This window comes from Phascolarctos cinereus, unplaced genomic scaffold (genome assembly GCF_003287225.1).
Source record: "Phascolarctos cinereus isolate Bilbo 61053 unplaced genomic scaffold, phaCin_HiC Scaffold_726;HRSCAF=1367, whole genome shotgun sequence".
NCBI classification, from domain to species: Eukaryota; Metazoa; Chordata; class Mammalia; order Diprotodontia; family Phascolarctidae; genus Phascolarctos; species Phascolarctos cinereus.
Window position 1 is genome coordinate 336,599,656 of NW_027556098.1, and position 18,840 is coordinate 336,618,495.

General features: G+C 36.4%; 1 pseudogene; it reads right to left on the minus strand.

Annotated features, from left to right (window-relative positions):
* Positions 1-5,933: 5,933 nt before the first annotated feature.
* Positions 5,934-6,804, minus strand: LOC110213432 (14-3-3 protein zeta pseudogene; annotated as a pseudogene).
* Positions 6,805-18,840: the final 12,036 nt, after the last annotated feature.

Consider the following 18,840-nt stretch of genomic DNA (forward strand, 5'->3'; position numbering starts at 1 on the left):
TTATATGAACTGATGCATAGTGAAGTGAACAGAACCAAAAGAACACTGTACACAGTAGCAGCAATATTGTTTGATGAAGAACTGTGAATGATTTAGCTATTCTCAGCAATGCAACGATCCAAGACAACCCCAAAGGACTAATGATGAAGCATACGATCCGCATCCAGAGAAAGAACTGATATTGATTGAATATAGACTGAAGCATGCTATTTTTCACTTTCTTTCTTTTTTTCCTTTTATTCAAGTATTCTTGTACAAAATGACTAACATGGAAATGTTTTACATAATTTCAAAAGTATAACCTATATCTGATTGCTTACCATATCAGGAAGGGGAGAGAGAAGGGAGGGAGGGAGGGAGGGAAAAATGGAATTTGGAACTCAAAACTTTAAATAAAAATGTTTTTCAAATTACAGGGGAAAAAAGAATCCCCTCCACAACATCCCCAAGAAGTGATCACTCTGCTTGAAGATCTCCATTGATAAGGAACTATCTAAACAACAACCAAGTATTAAGTAATGGCTATGTGCAACTAGAGTTCTGGAATTGGAGTCGGGAAGATTTGGGTTCAAATCCAGTCTCATATACTAAGAAGCTTTCTGATTTTGGGCAAGTCACTTTACCTCTGTCTGCCTACAGTTTCCTCAACTGTAAAATGGAGATAATGATAGCACCTATCTCCCAGGGTTGTTGTAAAGATCAAATGATAGAATATTTATAAAGCATTTAGCACAATGTCAACCACATCTGCCAGCACACCCTTGTATTGCTCTAGACGTATTTCTGGAGCTCCGCAGTAGAACTCTCAGGGAACAAAATTATTGCTTGGTAATTAGAGGCTAATAATAATAACTGGCAATTATATAGCACTTTACATTTGCAAAGTGCTTAATATCTATTATCTCACAACAACCTCACAACAACCCTCAGGACAAAGGACTAAAAACTAGGGATTTCTCGAAGGTTGTGTCATGTGACCTGGACTTTGGATAAAGTTAGGGGATGAGGGACAATCTGGGCACTGATGCAAGAAATGGTGCACTAAGCCCTCACTCTCTCTGAAGGCAGTCTGTTCCACTTTGCAAACATCACTAATTGTTAGAAAGGGTTTTTTTCCCCTTCTGTCCAGCTAATACCTGCTCCCTGACCTTTCTGGGTCTCTCCTAGAAGTACTAGTCAGCTAATTTTCTACCTCGCAAGGAAATCCACAAAATCGGTATTGTTTAATCTCATTTACTACATCCCTGGGGGTAAGTTGTTGTCTTTTATGTTTTAAGCATCACCTATTTGTCTGTTTGGGTTACTATCTTCCTCCAAGACAAAATTTTTCTTAGTACAGTATAGTTTACAGTGGTGTTACTAAGCAATGTTCTGACTCTGAACACCCGGGGCCACAAACAAAAACAAAAATCAATATTTAGAAGAACAAACATAAAAAGAGAGGAAAAGCAGTCAACACTTGCCAAAATTCCAACTGTCAAATAAATACAAAGAAATTAGTGAGAGAATTGGAAGTAATACAATATTAAATCAACCATAATAGCATGTGTTATGAGGGTATAAATATATACACAGTAACTTCTCAAGAGGAGCTACTGTAATTTAATTCATTGTACAGTGCTTATTTCAAAATTGCTGGGTTGAAATTAAATTAGCTTGCTTACAGTGTTGAGGAGTGGTTCACAGTTTGGGTTTTTGTTTAAGAAAATTAGAAAAAATAAAAGCTGTTTCAATAAATTTATTTACACTTTGTAGACTGTCTAAGAACATAGGATTTTGAACATTGGTAGGACTATTTCATACCTTTTTCTTTTTGTTTACACCATATCCCAGCCAAACTAGACAGTGAGCTCTTCCCCAGTCTTGTCCTGCACCTTCCTTTATCCTCCATGACTTCATGAAGGTTGGCCCCTCATTTCTCTCCCTTTTCATGGCCACCTGTTGAAATACTTCTCTTCCTTCAAGACTTAACTCAAACGCCCCCTATTCCAGGAAGCCACCTAAAAGTAATCCCACCTTCCTCCCATGTGATAAATACACTGCCAAGATTTCTCCTTTGTAGTGGCCCCATTCTACCTTGCATCACACTTATTTGTGTATATTAAAAGTAGACTGTAAGCAGAGAAGTTTCCATTTTTGTCTTCGGAGGTACATTTCCCAGCACCTTGTACGTAGTAAGTGCTTTAACAAAGGTGCATTAAATTGAATAAAAATTGGTAATCTATTCCTACTAATACCTGTAGATAACCTTACCCAAAAGCTTGATTTGAGGCTGAGATGATTTCCCAGTAGGACCATCATGATGTTGGGGCAATTAGAGGCACTGTCCTATGAGTGGGCTCCAGGGACCCAGTTGGAAGTCATACAATTAAAAGCTAGAAAATACCTTGAGTCCTGTAACTAGCATAAGCTATGACAGCAGAAGAGCAGGCTGACTTCATAACATAGCTACTGAAGAACTTGACCTCACTCTGGTCAGCAATAGCAACACATATAGGCCACCCATACCAAAGTGGGGTTTAAAACCAAGTTACAGGGAAGACAATACCTGTCATCATGTGGCATATTCTGACTGCCCTGTTGTTTGTATTTGCTTCTCTATTTTGGACCTTTAAATGCTATTTCTAGTCTCCCAGACTCTATTCCCCTCATTCCTGTAAGTAGAGTTTGACATATTCAGCCTTCTACATACTCTACATACTCAGCTTTCATTTCTGCTTCTTCTCACCTGCCTAGCCTGAATCTCACTATATTGACACTAGATCACCTATTCAGACCATTAACTTGACTCCACCAGACTGACCCACTTCTTAGGCCTGACCCTACCTATCCTGACTTGACCCACTGGCACCAATTACTCAGAGGTGACATAGAAGAATCAGAATGGTCCAGTTAAAATAAATTCTAAAATAAATGTAGTATTTATCCTACTTCTCTTTTCTATTTCTCATGGAAACCTGTGTTTCTGTGAAATCAGAATCACTTTGCAAGAAGCAAGTGATTGTATTCTCCTAATTTGGTGATGAGTAGATCAGTGGAAGGACATGGAAACAGTCAAAAAATGAGGTTAGCATTGATTCATTTTAAGGCTGTTGTATGGGAGGGAAAAAAATCACAAGTATATGTGCCATTACTCAATAGTTAAAGTTTGCAAGACCAGCATTTCTAATGCTATTTATTTCCTCTTTAGTTACCATGACTACAAATTCAGTGGTATATACCACACCCCAGATGAATGACAATGTCTTCAGCTATAGCCATACGCCTAGGTGAATTGGATACAATTGCACCCAACGTGAAAAGTTATAGGAAAGCAGAAATATAGGATGGTGTAGACAGTTATACTTTTTGCATAAAAAGTAAACTTTTAAATAACATAACCATAATTAACCAATTTCTAATTATAAGGTGATTTACAATTTAGAAAATGATTTTTTTAAATTATAGATGTCTAGCTAGGAATTATGTTCTCTAATGACTAAACCTTGCTTTATCACTGGATAATCTAACTCAATTTCCTTACTCTATGACTTTACTTTCTCTCTGTCTGTCTGTCTGTCTGTCTGTCTCTTTCTTTCTCTCTCTTTCTCATGCTTTAATGTCACAAAGGTTGTACATGACTTTATGATATACTACATTCTTGCAAACTATTGGTCAAGTTTCAGCTAAAGCTCTACCTTCTGCAAGAAGCTTTTGATGGGGGCAGCTAGGTGGCACAGTGGATAGAGCACTGGACCTGCAGTCAAGAAGCATTTGATGATCACCTCTAATGTTATTCCCTTCCCTCTGTTGATTATATCCAATTTATCCTGTATAGATCTTGTTTTTGCATATTTGTTGGCATGTTGTCTTCCCCATGAGATTGTGAGTTCTTTGACATTGGGGATGGTTTTTGCCATTTTTAGCACAGTTCCTAGCACACAGTGTGTGCTTAATAAATTTTAGTTGGCCGGCTAAGGAATGAACTTGTCTGCTGTGGAAGCATATTTAAAATCTCCTTTTTTGGTTCCACTAACAATATTAAAAATTCTTTCTTCAGTCTAAAACTCTTTCCAGTCTTTGCCTTTAGGAAAATGAATAGAAGGAAAGCTAAGGTCTTTCTTAAGGAAATGGATTAAGGATGATAATCAACCTTAACTCTTCTCCAAATAAGATCATTGCCTCCCCACACATTTGAAGTGATGGGTCTGGGATCCATCCAGAACAGTATCCTCTTTTGCATTCAAGGTGAAAATATTCCATCAGGAGAGGAATTTTATCCTTGAGGAGTATGGTCCAAGAAGGAACTGAGTATTCAGTGTATTTTGGCATGTTAATCCAAAACTGTATTTTAACATATTATAATATTTTCCCTAGTTCAAGATATTTACAAATGTTATCTCATGACATCTTGGGGAAGAATTATGTCATAGGGCATGAGGGAATGATACCAGTTTGGCCATCTTTCTCTAAACCGAAATGGTTTGAATATTATATTAATATTAAATTGTTTCTGACAGATTTGTGCCTAATAATCAGAGTATGTTATTGTTATCTTGTTCTGTAACACTCCTTAACAATTTTAATCCTCAGAACACTTCTAACTTATTGACTATTCACTCTCTGTCCCTTTTCCCTAAGAGGAATGGGCTTCTGCTCTGTGTGGATTTCTGTGCTCTACACAGCTTGGCTTCTTAGCTGGAAGAGAATGAATTGCCAGGCTTACATGTATTAAGGAAGTTATATTTCCCAAAGTCTCATAAAGCCCAAGATGGTCTCCTTGTAATGAGCAAGAGAGTTCTCATTCAACAAATTTTACTAATTCCTTCAACTCTTTTGAAACTCAAGCGGACACTAAAGTTACTTAGCATCAAATTACTTGAGTTCATGCAACCTACCCTAATCATTTTCCAAATCATTTTCTTCCATCTTAAAAAACTAGACCATTTTTTCTAAATATTTTTCTATTCATAAAACTTTCATTCCACTTATGTCAACTTAATATGCCTGTTCTTAACAATTACACTTGGATTGTTCTGAAAATTCCATAAGATACTCAACAAAGGTAACCACCATCTCAAGTTATTTCCCTGTTAACTATTTTTATAGCACATGCATTTCAGGCAAGTATCCAAAAAAAATCACCAAAGCAAAAAAAAAAGTTATAAAAAGTTAAATAAATGATGTTTTTTGTTTTACTGTTGGTTTTGATATATAGTGATTTTTGGACAGCAAGCAATCCATTTTTACTAGATCTTTACCTGTACATTTGTTCTTAGGTTGCCTAAATCATTTAAACAAATAAAATTAGGGTTGTAAAAAATAATGAAAGTGAACAGCAGGTAACTTTGCAAATAATGGAACATGAAACAATTCTGCATTTCTCCAGAGTAAATTCACTGGGTTTAAACTTTATCTTAAGGAACACTTTTGCAACTGCAGTCATGAAGATGCACACATTCAGATTGTGAATTGACATATGACAATTATGGGACATATGTTTCTACCATGACCATGAGTGCTCCAACCCTAAAGTACCCCCAATCATTATACCTGTGGCTAGAACCAATTATCCCTTTTTCCTTCACCATGACAGGCCACTATGTAGGCAGTTTCTTTGCTTAGACCTGGATGCTATTTTAACCTTGTAAAATAACAATGTACCAAAATTACTAGGCCAAATATGTAAAATATGTGTAAAAATTCCATATCCTCATATTGGTCACCTCAGAGGAAAACAGATCCCCAAAGGCTAACTAGCTTTACTCCTCTAATATTAAACATAAATACCACTTGGGGAACATAGAAACCCAAATAGAAGTAACATAAAACCTGTCATAAATTGTAATTGTAGGACAGAATGGATGATAAATGGTCTGTGTATAAATTCTGAAATGAGACAGACAAAATTTGAAAGGTTGGCCAACTCTCCTCTCCTTGTCTTGCTTTTAGCTTCATCTCTTTCGATTGTCTGATGTCCATAATGTCAAATTACCTCAGTAATTTCATTATTAGTGTGCTGTCTTTGTATGATTCTTTACCTAATGTATCATGTTCAGCAATGGCTTCATTAAATGCTGTCATTGCAAGGGAGCAGGTTTTCTCTGAAGAGTTCAGGACCTCATAATAAAACACAGAAAAGTACAGGGCCAGACCTAATCTTATATAATGCACATTGGTTGCATCTCCTTTTGGCTGATTTTAAATATTTCTTCACATGCTTGTAGTGATGGCTCCACTATTCCTCTCTTGTCATCACCTATAGCAACCTCAGCCAAATGCCAGTCAGTATCTTTTCATTTTCTTTTTTTTATTTTTATTTTATTTTTGTGAGGCAATTGGGGTTAAGTGACTTACCCAGAGTCACACAGCTAGCGAATGTTATGTGTCTGAGGCCAGATTTGAACTCAGGTCCTCCTGACTCCAGGGCCAGTGCTCTATCCATTGTGCTACCTACCTGCCTCTCCTTTCATTTTCCAATAGAAAATTGTTCTTTCTTCTTGTGAAGCATTAGGAATCAAAAACTTTTCCAACAGAGACAGTACATCATTGCATATATCTCTTAGTTCAGTCTCAATTTTCTCTTTATATTCTCAGACCATCTGCTGTTTTTTCTCAGCACCTTCCATATTTTGCTCAATATTTTAAATGACCCTCCAAGATGACATCTCGGCTCCTACATTTTTTTGTACTTAATAGAGAGCAGATTCATCTCCCTGCTGGACAGTTCAGCTCCTGTTCAGTTACAGACTTCCTGCAGGCTGTCATGTCATCATATTACTCACCCTGCTCAGCCAATTTGGCCTTACTCACCTGCTCATTTTTATTCAAAACAGAGTATTCTGAGCTCAGAGTGAGTAGTGGTAGTGGTGGATGGAAAATGGTTCAGCCATCTCTAGGCAGTGGCAGTGGCCTTTTCTGAATATTTAAAGCACCTTTAAGCAGAATAATTCTTCACAGGAGCTAAGGGTTTCTTCATTACTCTATTTCATATTTATAAAGAAAATAGAAAATAAAGAAAAAGTCTAAACAAAAAAGTAAAGTGCCTAAAACAATATAAAATTCAACTCAAAAACTGCATTGCCTTCCTTCTGCCATTGTGCAGTCAACTGTTATCCTTGAGTCATGATGAAACAGACAGAAGTTATAGGGCAAGACAATTTGTTTTCATCTTTTAAGTATCCCTAGTATACTAGTCACTACACTGAATTTGTCATGACTTTTCCATTACCTTCTGTGTTAATCTTTTAAAAGACCATCAATATCCCACTTATGTGTAATATAAGACACATTCACAGTTCTTTCTTTACTACCCAGATCTGACCCATTTGAGTCTAGCTACTGAACCAACTAAAAGTGTTTTCCCCATGCCCTCTGGGTGACTAAGTTACTAATTTAGCAAAGCTGCTATTCTCTTCTTGTCTAAACTTCCCACTCTTCTCACTTAGCCCTACCTTTCTGATGAGTAACTAATTAACATTGAGTTTTTCTTTCCTCAAGTAGGCTGAAACAAAAAAGCAATACAAGAAGAGTGACTGATCATTTAGTTATCTTAAAAACTAAATCATTAAGGCCAGTAAATTTTTTTTAGGATGGGCCACATTAGGTGGTTGGTAAATGTGGTAATCAACAATCCAGGTTCTCATCTTTGCATTTCTGATGCAGACACCCAATTTTGTCAGTTCTCCTGGGAATGATAGACTTGAGCAAGAAGCAAGATGGTTTAGAAGGAAAAGTACTAGATTTGTAGTGAAAGACTTGAGTTCAAATTCGAGCTGTACTACTCACTACCTTGTGACCTTGGGTAAAACATACCACCTATCTGGGCTTCCATTTCTAAGATGATGGGATTGGAGATGAAAAGGTCTTAAACTCTCTAAAAATGCTAAATTCTATGATACTATGAATTGACTTACATTAATCATATTCAGGTTTTTGAAAATTCAAGTAAAAGATGACTAAGATAAGAATTCATCTGAAAAAGTAAACAGCACACTCAACATGAATCAACATTGTTACATGGAAGCCAACAAAACCGATTTGATATTAATTTACCTTACTTAATGGGTGCATAGTCTTCATATAAAATGATGTGATCATCCTGCTATACTAGGACGGGTAATATCAAATGGACAAGCTAAAGATTATCCAGAGGAGGGCAACCGGAATGATGAGGGGATTGAGAACCATATCAAAAATTGATTGGCTGAAGGAACTGAATATGCATGGAAATGGGGAAACAGGAGAGGGGGAATCCTGACAGCTATATTCAAGTATTTGAAGAATTATCATATGGATTATGAATTAATCCTATCTCCTGTGACCTAGAGGGAAGAAGTGAGAGAAAAGGGCAGAAGTTACATAGAGGAAACTTTTATCTCAACATAAGGAAAAACTTCCTAACATTACTACTGTCCAGATGTTAAACGGGCTTTTCCAAAAAGGAATAAGTTCCCCACTACTAGAAGTTTGGGGTTTTTTTAGTAGAGGCTAGGTGAGCATTTGTTGGGGTGTGGCTGGAACTACATGACCACTGAGATCTTTTTCAACTCTGAGATTCTGTGATTACCTAAGAGAATGACAAACCAGAATATAAATATATAAATTTACAATAAGAAAAATAACTTTCCAGTGATCAGTACACTCATGTCTGTTATCCAGGGCACCTTTGTTCCAGTATCTAAATGCCTGAGAACCTAAATTAATTTGAAAGGGAAATAGATTATTACATGAAACACGATGATTTGGTGAGCATAAAACCAAATCAAAAGTAATCAGATAGCAATATCTCTGTAAAATATTCCAGAAGAATTATCCCTGTTCTGCTGTGAAGTAATAAATGTGAACTTCTAGATTTATGGCTTTCTTACTTGAACAATACTGGAAAGACATTACCAGATTCACTCTTGACATGTCCTATCTCCAGGCCCCATGCAGACTGTCAGTTTTCTTATTTGCTTTTGTCATTAGAACATTACCTGTCTCATGAATAGTCACAATTTCCAAGGTCAAAGCTTATTTAGCATCAGCTATACATGAACAGGGAATAGGGAGAAAGAGGTCCCGCTTCTTAATAGTACATGGGGAAGTACCTTCATCTATTGGGTATAAACTCATTTCATTTCTCCATCAGAGGTCGGCTTCTCTAGACATAGGGGTCTTTCCTTATTAACTTTCTGCCCACTGTCATTAGAGGCAACTTTTTCTTTAAATAATAATGTTAAACTGTGACAGGAGCTATCCAGCTACAAATAATTTAGGGCAGGCTGGAAAGCAGGGTCAACCTGAGTGCAGCCAGTTATATGAAAATATACAATTTTCTTAATGTCCATTGAAAGCTTTTAGCTTTAACCATAACACGTAAGATGACTCACTCCAGCTGCTGACATTTAGATAATACTTTGTGGTTTATGAAGTATTTCCAAACATTTTCCTATTTGATCTTTAAACCAACCTCATAAGACAGCATCATAAATAAGAAGAACATGGATCTGGAGTGAAAGAACACAGGTTCAAATCCCATCTACACTACTCACTACCTGTATCAAACCGGGCAAGTCACTTAACCTCTCTAGACTTCAGTTTCTCATCTTTATAAGACGGGGTCTGGGTTACATAAACTTTGAGATTCCTCTAGGTCTAAATCTACGATTCCTATTATAAAGATGAGGGAATTGAGAGTTAATATTTTGAAAGACCTGTGGTTTCAACAGTGTGGGTCTTCCTTTCACTAATGTCTATATCCCAGTCTAGCTACCATTTAATAGAAGGTTGTCATTAGCTGCTGTAGCCAAAAAAAAATCATCACCTGGTAGCCAACCAATAATTTTAGTGAAAATGGCCATTCTCCGACCATTCTTAGAGGTAGCCAACCAAGAGTTCTCATTGGTCTATTATTGAATCCTTTCCAGCTCTGTTGGACCTGCCAAATTTTGTTCTTTTAATACGAAATAATCCAGATTCACATCTATGGCATTTTGTGACATCAGACTAGGTCGTTAGTGGAGGCAAGTTAACTTATCACAAAATAAATATCCAAAAACCATTGAGATGACAATTTTCTCACAAAAAGGTCTTGATAGAAGTCCTTTCCTACCTATTGCTTATTGTGCCCAAGGTGGCTGCATAACTTAGCCTATCCCTAGTCTTGACAACAACAACTGTGTGCCCATTCCCATGGCCTTAAAGCTAGTTGCTGCAGGAAAGGAAGATCACCCATATAGCAGTAGCCATGTTCATGCTATATGAGGAAGTATTTATGACCAAATAAGAAATTGAGAGCATTATGAGATGTGCAATGGATAATTTTCATTATGTTAAATTAAAAAGGTTTTACACAAACAAAACCAATGAAACTGAGATTATAAGGAAAGCAGAAAGTTGAGAAATAATTTTTACAGCCAGCGTTTCTGATAAAGGCCGCATTTCTCAAATATATAGAGAGCTGAGTCAAACTTATAAGACTACAAGTCATTCACCAATTGATAAATGGTCAAAGGATATAAACAGGCAGTTTTCAGATGAAGAAATTAAAGCTATCTATAGTCATATAAAAATGCTCTAAATCACTATTGATTAGAGAAATGTAAATTAAAACAACTCTGAGATACCACTTCACACTTATCAAATTGACTAATATGACAGAAAATGAGAATGACAAATGTTGGAGAAGTTGTGGGGAAATTGGGACGCTAATGCACTATTGGTGGAGTTGTGAACTGATCCAACCATTCTGGAGAACAATTTGGTACTATGCCCAAAGGGCAATCAAACTGTGCATACCCTTTGATCTAGCAAAACCACCACTAAGTCTGCATCCCAAATGTATCATTAAAAAAGATAAAAGGACCTACATGTACAAAAATATTTATAGCGGCTCTTTTTGTGGTGGCAAAGAATTGGAAATTGAGGGGATGCCCATCCACTGAGGAATGGCTGAACAAGTTGTAGTATGTAAATGTAATAGAATACTATTGTGCTACGAGAAACGACAAACAGGTGGATTTCAGAAAAAACCTAGAAAGACTTACATGAACCAACTGAAGTGAGCTGAGCCAGAAGAACATTGTACACAATAACAACAACATTGTGTAATGATCAGTTATGATTAACTTACCTCTTTTCACCAATACAATGACCTAAGACAATTCCAAAATACTCATGATGGAAAATGCTGTCCACATCCAGAGAAAGAACTAATTGAGTCTGAATGCAGATCAAAGCAAATCATTTTCACTTTATTTTTTCATAGTTTTTTCTTTTGTTCTGTTTCTTCTTTCACAACATGACTAATATAGAAATATATTTTATATTGTTGCACATGTCTTCAGCAGGAGGAAGGAAGGGAAAAAAATTTGGAGCTCAAGCTTTTATAAAAAGATGAATATTAAAGATTGTCTTTACGTGTAAATGGAAAAAATAAAACATTATTTAAAAGAGAAAAAAACATGCTTCCCAAAAAAAGAGTTTCATACATCAAAAGAGCTAAGCAGAACGTGTCTGAATACCAACCACCTACATGTTAAAAGTAGTGGGTGCCATAAGACCCCGTAAACATGTTCCATCTCACTGGTTATTAGCTCCACATTCACAGCTGTTCATGTTCACAGATACTTTCTGGTATGGTAGCGTTGACATCGAATAGTTGTTTCAGAGTACCTTTGAACCAAGGCAAGCACCATGTCCTCATCCCTAGCAGGCCACAGAGACAAAGTGTCATAGGCTATACCACAAAGGAGTCATGCTGACAGGGCTATAACCCTTGTATCCAAACTCTCCTATTTTCCAGACCACATCAAACAATGATAGTGATCCTATTACTCAAATGGAATGAAGAGATGGGATTGTCAAACCCTCACATCTATTGCCATTCTGCCATCTCTTGCCATTTCACTTCTTGGCATTTCCTCAGTGAGAGAGGAGAAGAAGAGGATTTGGTATTCTGGGCAATCACTTTTATTGCTTCTTTTCAGCAACTCATGAAGTCTTTGATGTGGCAAAAGATGAGCCTTAATGTTAAATTAAAGTTTTACAGGTTTCATTCATATATCATCTCTCTGTTTTCCCAAAGCATAGACAAATAAGCCTGGCTATATCTAAATAAAACATAACAGTATATCTTACTGGTGCTCAATAAATGTTTACGAATAATGCTTGCCAAAATGCGAGCCTGAACTTTTGGAGTAAGTCTTTGAAATGAAGGAGAAAGAAGTTGAGTCACATACTGAGATAATGATTACATTGCTCCACTGTTGGGTCTATAAAGTTTCCAGATTTCCATGAGCAATGATTGGTGATTTTGAGCATTTTATCTACTCTTAATTATCAGAGTTTGATGCATGGAAAGAGTGTTAACCCAAAATTTCAGGGACTTAAAATATGGATAGTTAGATTAAAAAGAACATTATTTTATATTCCCTCTGTTTCTGTTCTCATCTTGGGCCCTATATCTTCAGGAACCACTGAAATAAGACAGAAGTTGCTCATGAATGTTTGTAATAAGATTTAGGTCAGTGTTCTCAATTTCAAGCTTTAGTTATTTCTTGAAATAGTGTTGTTCACAAGAGATCCTGCTGCTAGGCATATACCCATGAAGAGGTCAACAATAGAAAAGGCCAGAATATTGATAGCAGTACTTACTGTAGTAGCAAAGAACCAAGGGAAAAAATAGATACCCATCTATTACGGGGTGACTAAACAAACTGTAGTGTTACTGCACCATAAGAAATGAAGAATACAGATAATCACGTTTTGAAGACTTATATGAACTGCTACAAAGTTAATAAGTAGAACCAGGAAATAACCACCATGACCACAACAACAAAAATGAATGCTATGTAATTATAATGTTCAAGCATCACGCTAAATAAGAGAGGAGAAAATGACCCTCCCTCTATTCATTGCAGAGGTTGGGAATGATAGTTGTTGGGAGATTGCCTCTGCTATCAAATTCATTCAATGTATTAGCTACTTGTGAAGAATTGTTTTTCCCCTCTTTTTCATTCTTGGTCACAAGGGAGATGTGGTTGAGGCAGGACATATTTGGAAATGAAAATAATGTATAAACAAAAGATATTGATTTTAAAAGAAAAGGAATTTTCCACTTTTGGACACCAAAGCCAGCCTTATGAGTTGGTAGAATAGTCTGCATGAGACATGGATTAGAGGGTCCTAGAAAGATCTTTTTGCACAAAGATAGAACTCATTCTCCATCTCACAAATAAAGGAGACACCATATGTATGGAATCATGGCTCTTTGAAGTCATAAAGGTCCATTTCATTTTTAAAATTATAAATTTAATAGCACAATTCAAATTAATCCATGGACTTCTCAATCTGGATGTTCTCCCTAATGATGCAAATCATAATCTATCCATGGTTACCTATCTTGGGTTATTCTTGTCCCATAAATTCACCACAGGGAGTTGACACAACGTACTAGAGGATTTCCTTATTTTCTCCTGACATGACAAGGACCTGGGCTTCTACCTGTTACCCATTGCCCTCAGCAAGAGACCAGGCAATCTTCTTTTCCAAATCATATGTTTCTCTGATGACATATTTTATTCCAAAAATATAATCTCAAAAATATGGATAATCAATTAAATTTTAAAATGAGAAATAAAACCTCAAGTAAAATGATGGAAGTTAAACTACATGCTAATAAAAGATAAAAATAAAAAGCCAACAAATAATTACAATAGCTTATTTGTTCTACACCAATCCAGAAACATTAAGTGACTACAAAATGGCAGGCCCTACTATAGGGGATACAAAGAAAGGTGAAGACAGTCCCTTGTCCTCAAGGAACTAACATTCTGAGAAGAAGGGGGAAAAACAACACGCAAACAACTATTTATGTGCAAGCTATATGTTAGGTAAATTAGAGGTAATCTCAGAGGGACAGTACTAGTATTTAGTAGGACCAAGAAAGGCCTCTTACAGAAGGCCCTTTGAAGTCCTACTCTGAGTTGAGACTTGAAGGAAGCCAAGAGTCAAGGATGAGAAGAGGAAGCTTTCCAAGCATGGGGACCAGCCCATGAAAACACCTAAACTGGGGAGATGAAATGTCTTATGAGAGGAACAGTAGCAAGAAGGCCAGCATTGCTGGCTCAAAGAGAACATGTAGGAGCTTAAAGAACAGTAAAAAGCCTGGAAAATAAGGAAAGTACCAGGTTGTAAAGGACTTTTTCAAAAAAGAGGATTTTATATGTGATTCTTGAGGTAACAAGAGGCCACTGGAGTTTACTGAATAGGAGGCTAATGTGTTCAGACTTGGACTTTAAGGAAATTATTTTGACAGCTGAGTGGAGAGTGGACCAGAGGAAGTAGGGAAAGACCAGACAGGGAAGTCAACCAACAAATTATTGCCGTCATCCAATCATCATGTAATGAGGGCCTGCATCAGAGTATTGGCAGTGTCAGAGGAGATAAGGGGTCACACCCAGGAGACAGTGAAAAGGTAGAATTGGCAAGACTTGGTAACAAATTGGATATTGGGGGAAAGGTGAGTGAGAGTGAGGATTTCAGGATGATGCCAAAGTTTCAAGCCTGGGTGAATGGGAGGATGGTGGTGTCCGATGTAGAAATCTAGAAGAGAGGATCTGGAGGGAAAGATAATGAGCTCAGTTTTGGACATGTTGAATTTAAGATGTCTATAGGGCATCAATTTCAAGAAGTCCAATAGGCAGTTGGAAGTGTGAGACTGGAGGGTCAGGAGAGTTTAGGGCCAGAGTCATCTATATAGAGATAATAAATGAATCCATAGGAGTTGATGAGATCAACAAATAAAACAGTATAGGGAAGTGAAGAGGACCCAGGACAGAACCTTGGAGGGGGAATACACACAGTGGGGACCTAGATGAAAATCCAGCAATGGATACTAAAGGGTAGTCAGGCTAGGAGGAGAAGAACAAAGAATATGCAGTGTCACAGAAACAGACGCGTCAAGGATCACTGAGGAGAAGGGAATGATTGATGATGTCCACGGCTGAGGACTGAGAAACGGAGGATTTGGCAATTAGAGATCACCTCAAGGCAACCCTCTAAGACTTTGAGTCACAGAGTAGTTACTCATCTGTATTAAGAGAGAGTGATTCCTCACTAGGGAGGTCAGCAGACCAATGAAATATTAGATAAGTATTAAATAAAGTCATAAATGGATCTTCATTACCTTTTAATAATATCTGTAGCAAACAAACATCATTTCATTCAATGCTTAACATGATAAGCATGAGCAAAAAGGCTACCATGACAGCTGATGGTCCAACATTAGTTGTGGAGGATAAATAAGCAGAATCTACAAAGAACCTGATAAAGTGTCTCAAATTGTCAACATGTGCTTTGATACTAACTTCAATTTAAAAAAAAAAGTGTGGGTAAGAAAAAAATGATAATTTGGAAAATACAGTTGCGGATTAATAAATAAAAAAAGTCAAACAAGACACACATGTATGTCATTATACTTTCTTCAAGAAGAAAATCAGAAGGCATTAGAAAAAAGAAATCATAAAAAAAAATGAACTTAACTATATCCTATAAGATCAGAAATGACTAATTACCAGTGTGGGAGGCATGTCTCAATTATTTATACATATGTAGCCAGACCAGAGAAAAGTTAGAACAAAAATTAAAATTAACATCAAATTAGAAAAAGGATAAAACTGAGATGACACTATGTTAATATAATTGTTTCAACTTGACAAGTTTTTAACTCTGAAAATGAGAAAATGAATACCAATAAAGATATTGACCCTCACTATAATCATTTCTTGGAAAAGGTTAACCAGTGTGAAAGATACCAGAGCAGAGACCAAAGGAGCACAGAAGCAGTGTCAGCCAGTAAATACTTGAATGCCTTGCCACACAAAGGCTAAGTACATCAGTGGTTTAAAACCAATGTTCTTTTACCGAACGTCATAAATGAGAATGATTAAAGATGATGAACCATATCACATCACAAAATGGCAGGAATTAGTGGAAAGGAAAGTGAAACTACAGAAAACTTCGTATGAAGTCCAACTAAGCCATATCATCCAGAGTCCATGGAGGTTCACATGAAAACAGCAGAGCAATAAATACGTGAAATGGAATAGACCCGCCAAAGTTTCTATAAGCAATCTATTGTCGTTGTTGAGAATAGATCTACCCTATCTAGTCATCCCTGACCAGAAAGTACTTCATGTCTCATCCAGGCCATGTTGCTTTCTGCTCTGCTGCTTCTCCCCATCTAAACTGCAACCTCCAAGCCTCTAGTTCATCTAGTCAATTTTGAACTACCATTGGCCTAAGCAGTCTTGACTGATGACTGAGTGAATGAAAACTTACCTCCCTCACCCCTAACTAGACCATGCTTCACATCCCATCCAGCTGCCCACCCAGGATATCTTATCATCTGATTTGTACTCTCTTACTTACTTATTCCTCTCCTTTTCCACTTCTTTCTCTGGGTCCCATAATCAAATTAATAATGTTATTGTTTCTGGAAAGGGTATGTCAATTTATGGCCTTCTCAATCAATTCATCATCCCTATGTCTGCCTTACCTGACCACTACTCCCTGTATAGCAAAGTACTGATTAGTGCAAATAATGAAATCCCCGAAGTGTTCACATGTGTTCAAATTCACACTATTCAAAGCTATAATGTAAAATATGATTCCAGCCCAATGGAAACACAAAATATGAATTAGAAGAATGCCTTCACTACAGGTGATCCATTATTTGCACTAATCTGGACCTAGCTAAGAGGAGGGACATTTTATACTTGTTATCCCCAGGACTTAGTGCAGCACTTGGCATATAGAAAGCATTTAATAAATGCTTTTACATGCATTCATTGATTGATTGATGATGGTGGAATGACTACTATTAGTAACCCCTCAGTAACCAATTTTCTATATGCAGAAGTAGAAAAGGCACTTGAGAAGGTAAACTCAAGAACAGCAGATAGATCTGATCAAATAATCACAGAATAAACCCATGTTGGAGGCAACACAATTATAAAAGACACTTAAAGATCAGTTTTCAAGTTATTTTAAAGGGGTGATTCCAGAAAAATTGGGGGGAATCATGAACTGTTCTATTATTTTTTAAAATGAAAGGTATGATTTTTAAAATTAGATCTTGACTATAAAATATATATATGCACATATACATGTGCATGTATATATAATATATGTGTGTAGGTATGTGCATATACATACATACAAACATGTGCATATACATATATATGTGTATATATGTGTGTGTATATATATGTATGTGTGTGTGTGTGTGTGTATACACACACACACACACACACACACACACACACACACACACACACACACACACACATATATGTTTATGGAGCCCGGATAAAGAAACCCAGTTCTATAGTCACAGATGTAGTGATATATATGTAAATATGTACACACATGCACATGTGCATACATACATACATACATACATATATAGAGAGAAAGAAGTATAAAATATATGTAAATAACTGTATTTTCATGTAATTGCCAAAGGGATCCATGACACACAAAAACTTTGACAACCTCTGCCAAAGACAAATCTTTTTATGTGCACATTGACTCTCCCGATAGAGTATGAGCTTCTTGATGGCAGGGGTCATTTTCACCTTTTTTTTGTATCTTCAGTACTAAGCACAGTGCCTGACACAAAGTAAATACTGAATAAATTCTTGTTGATTAATTGGTTATTAGTTGATTAATTATACAAGGTGATTTGCAAAACTTAAAGCACTGTAAATGTCAGTATTCTTGTTGATTAACATTTAGACAAGCTGGAAATATGACCCAGATTCCCTTGGGGATGAAAATGAAAGACTTCAGGACTCATATGTAAGAAATTCCCTGCAAGAAAAAAAGAAAAACTAAAGGCTTCAACTGAGTATCTGAGGGAAGAAGGTGAAATTGACAGACTTCTGATATTTTTTTAAAAAGCCTCTGCACCAAAGAAACACCTTGGTGTAAAGAAAAGGAAACCTTGGTTCAGGCTAACAGTCAATTTTTTTTAAGATCCTCATCTGCCTCAACAGAAAGAAATCCTGTGAGAGATTAAAATTCAACTGTCAGTCTTCAGTGCTAAGAAAAGACCTCAACTATGTCTTTCTCACAGAGGGCGTCCTCAGATTTACTTGAGGATTAAAGAATAGATCTCTCCTTTCTCTCTCTCCTCATCCAAAAGAATGAGCTCCAATGAAGGATGATCAGAGGAGAGAACAACTTTGTTGTCTATGATAAAGGAAAAGGCCTAAAGAAAGACCACTAAGATAAATTATGTTCCTCAACTGGATTTAATCCTAAGAACAGTCTAGAGTTATAGCTCAACTCCTGAGGCCTCGGCAATAAAACTGAATAAACAAAAATAAATAAATAAATAAATGAAGGACTTTTATGATGCCAAGGATGATGAATGCCAGAAAAGAACAAGTTAAAAAAAAAAACCTGTAATCAAAATTAAAAAGGAAAAAAACTTTTTATCCACAATACCAATTAGAGTTCTGTGAAGAAATAATGAGTACTAAAAAGATATTTTAAAAGAAGTAGAGATAATGGAAGAAGGATTTGGACAAACGATACACAGCTTAACATAAGAGGTATGAAATCTTATCCTAGTAACAAACTCCCTAAAATCAGAATGGTCACAATGGAAATTAAGGATTCTAGGAGACAATAAGAATTCCCAAAATCAAAAGAATGATAAAATAGAGCAAAATTTAAGAGTTACAGATAGGCTGGATTTCTTCTTTTGAAAACTGTGTTTCTTTCCCTACACCATTTATCATTTGGTAAATGTCTCTTTTTCTTATTCATTTGAATTAGTTCTTTATATATCTTGGAAATGAAATCTTT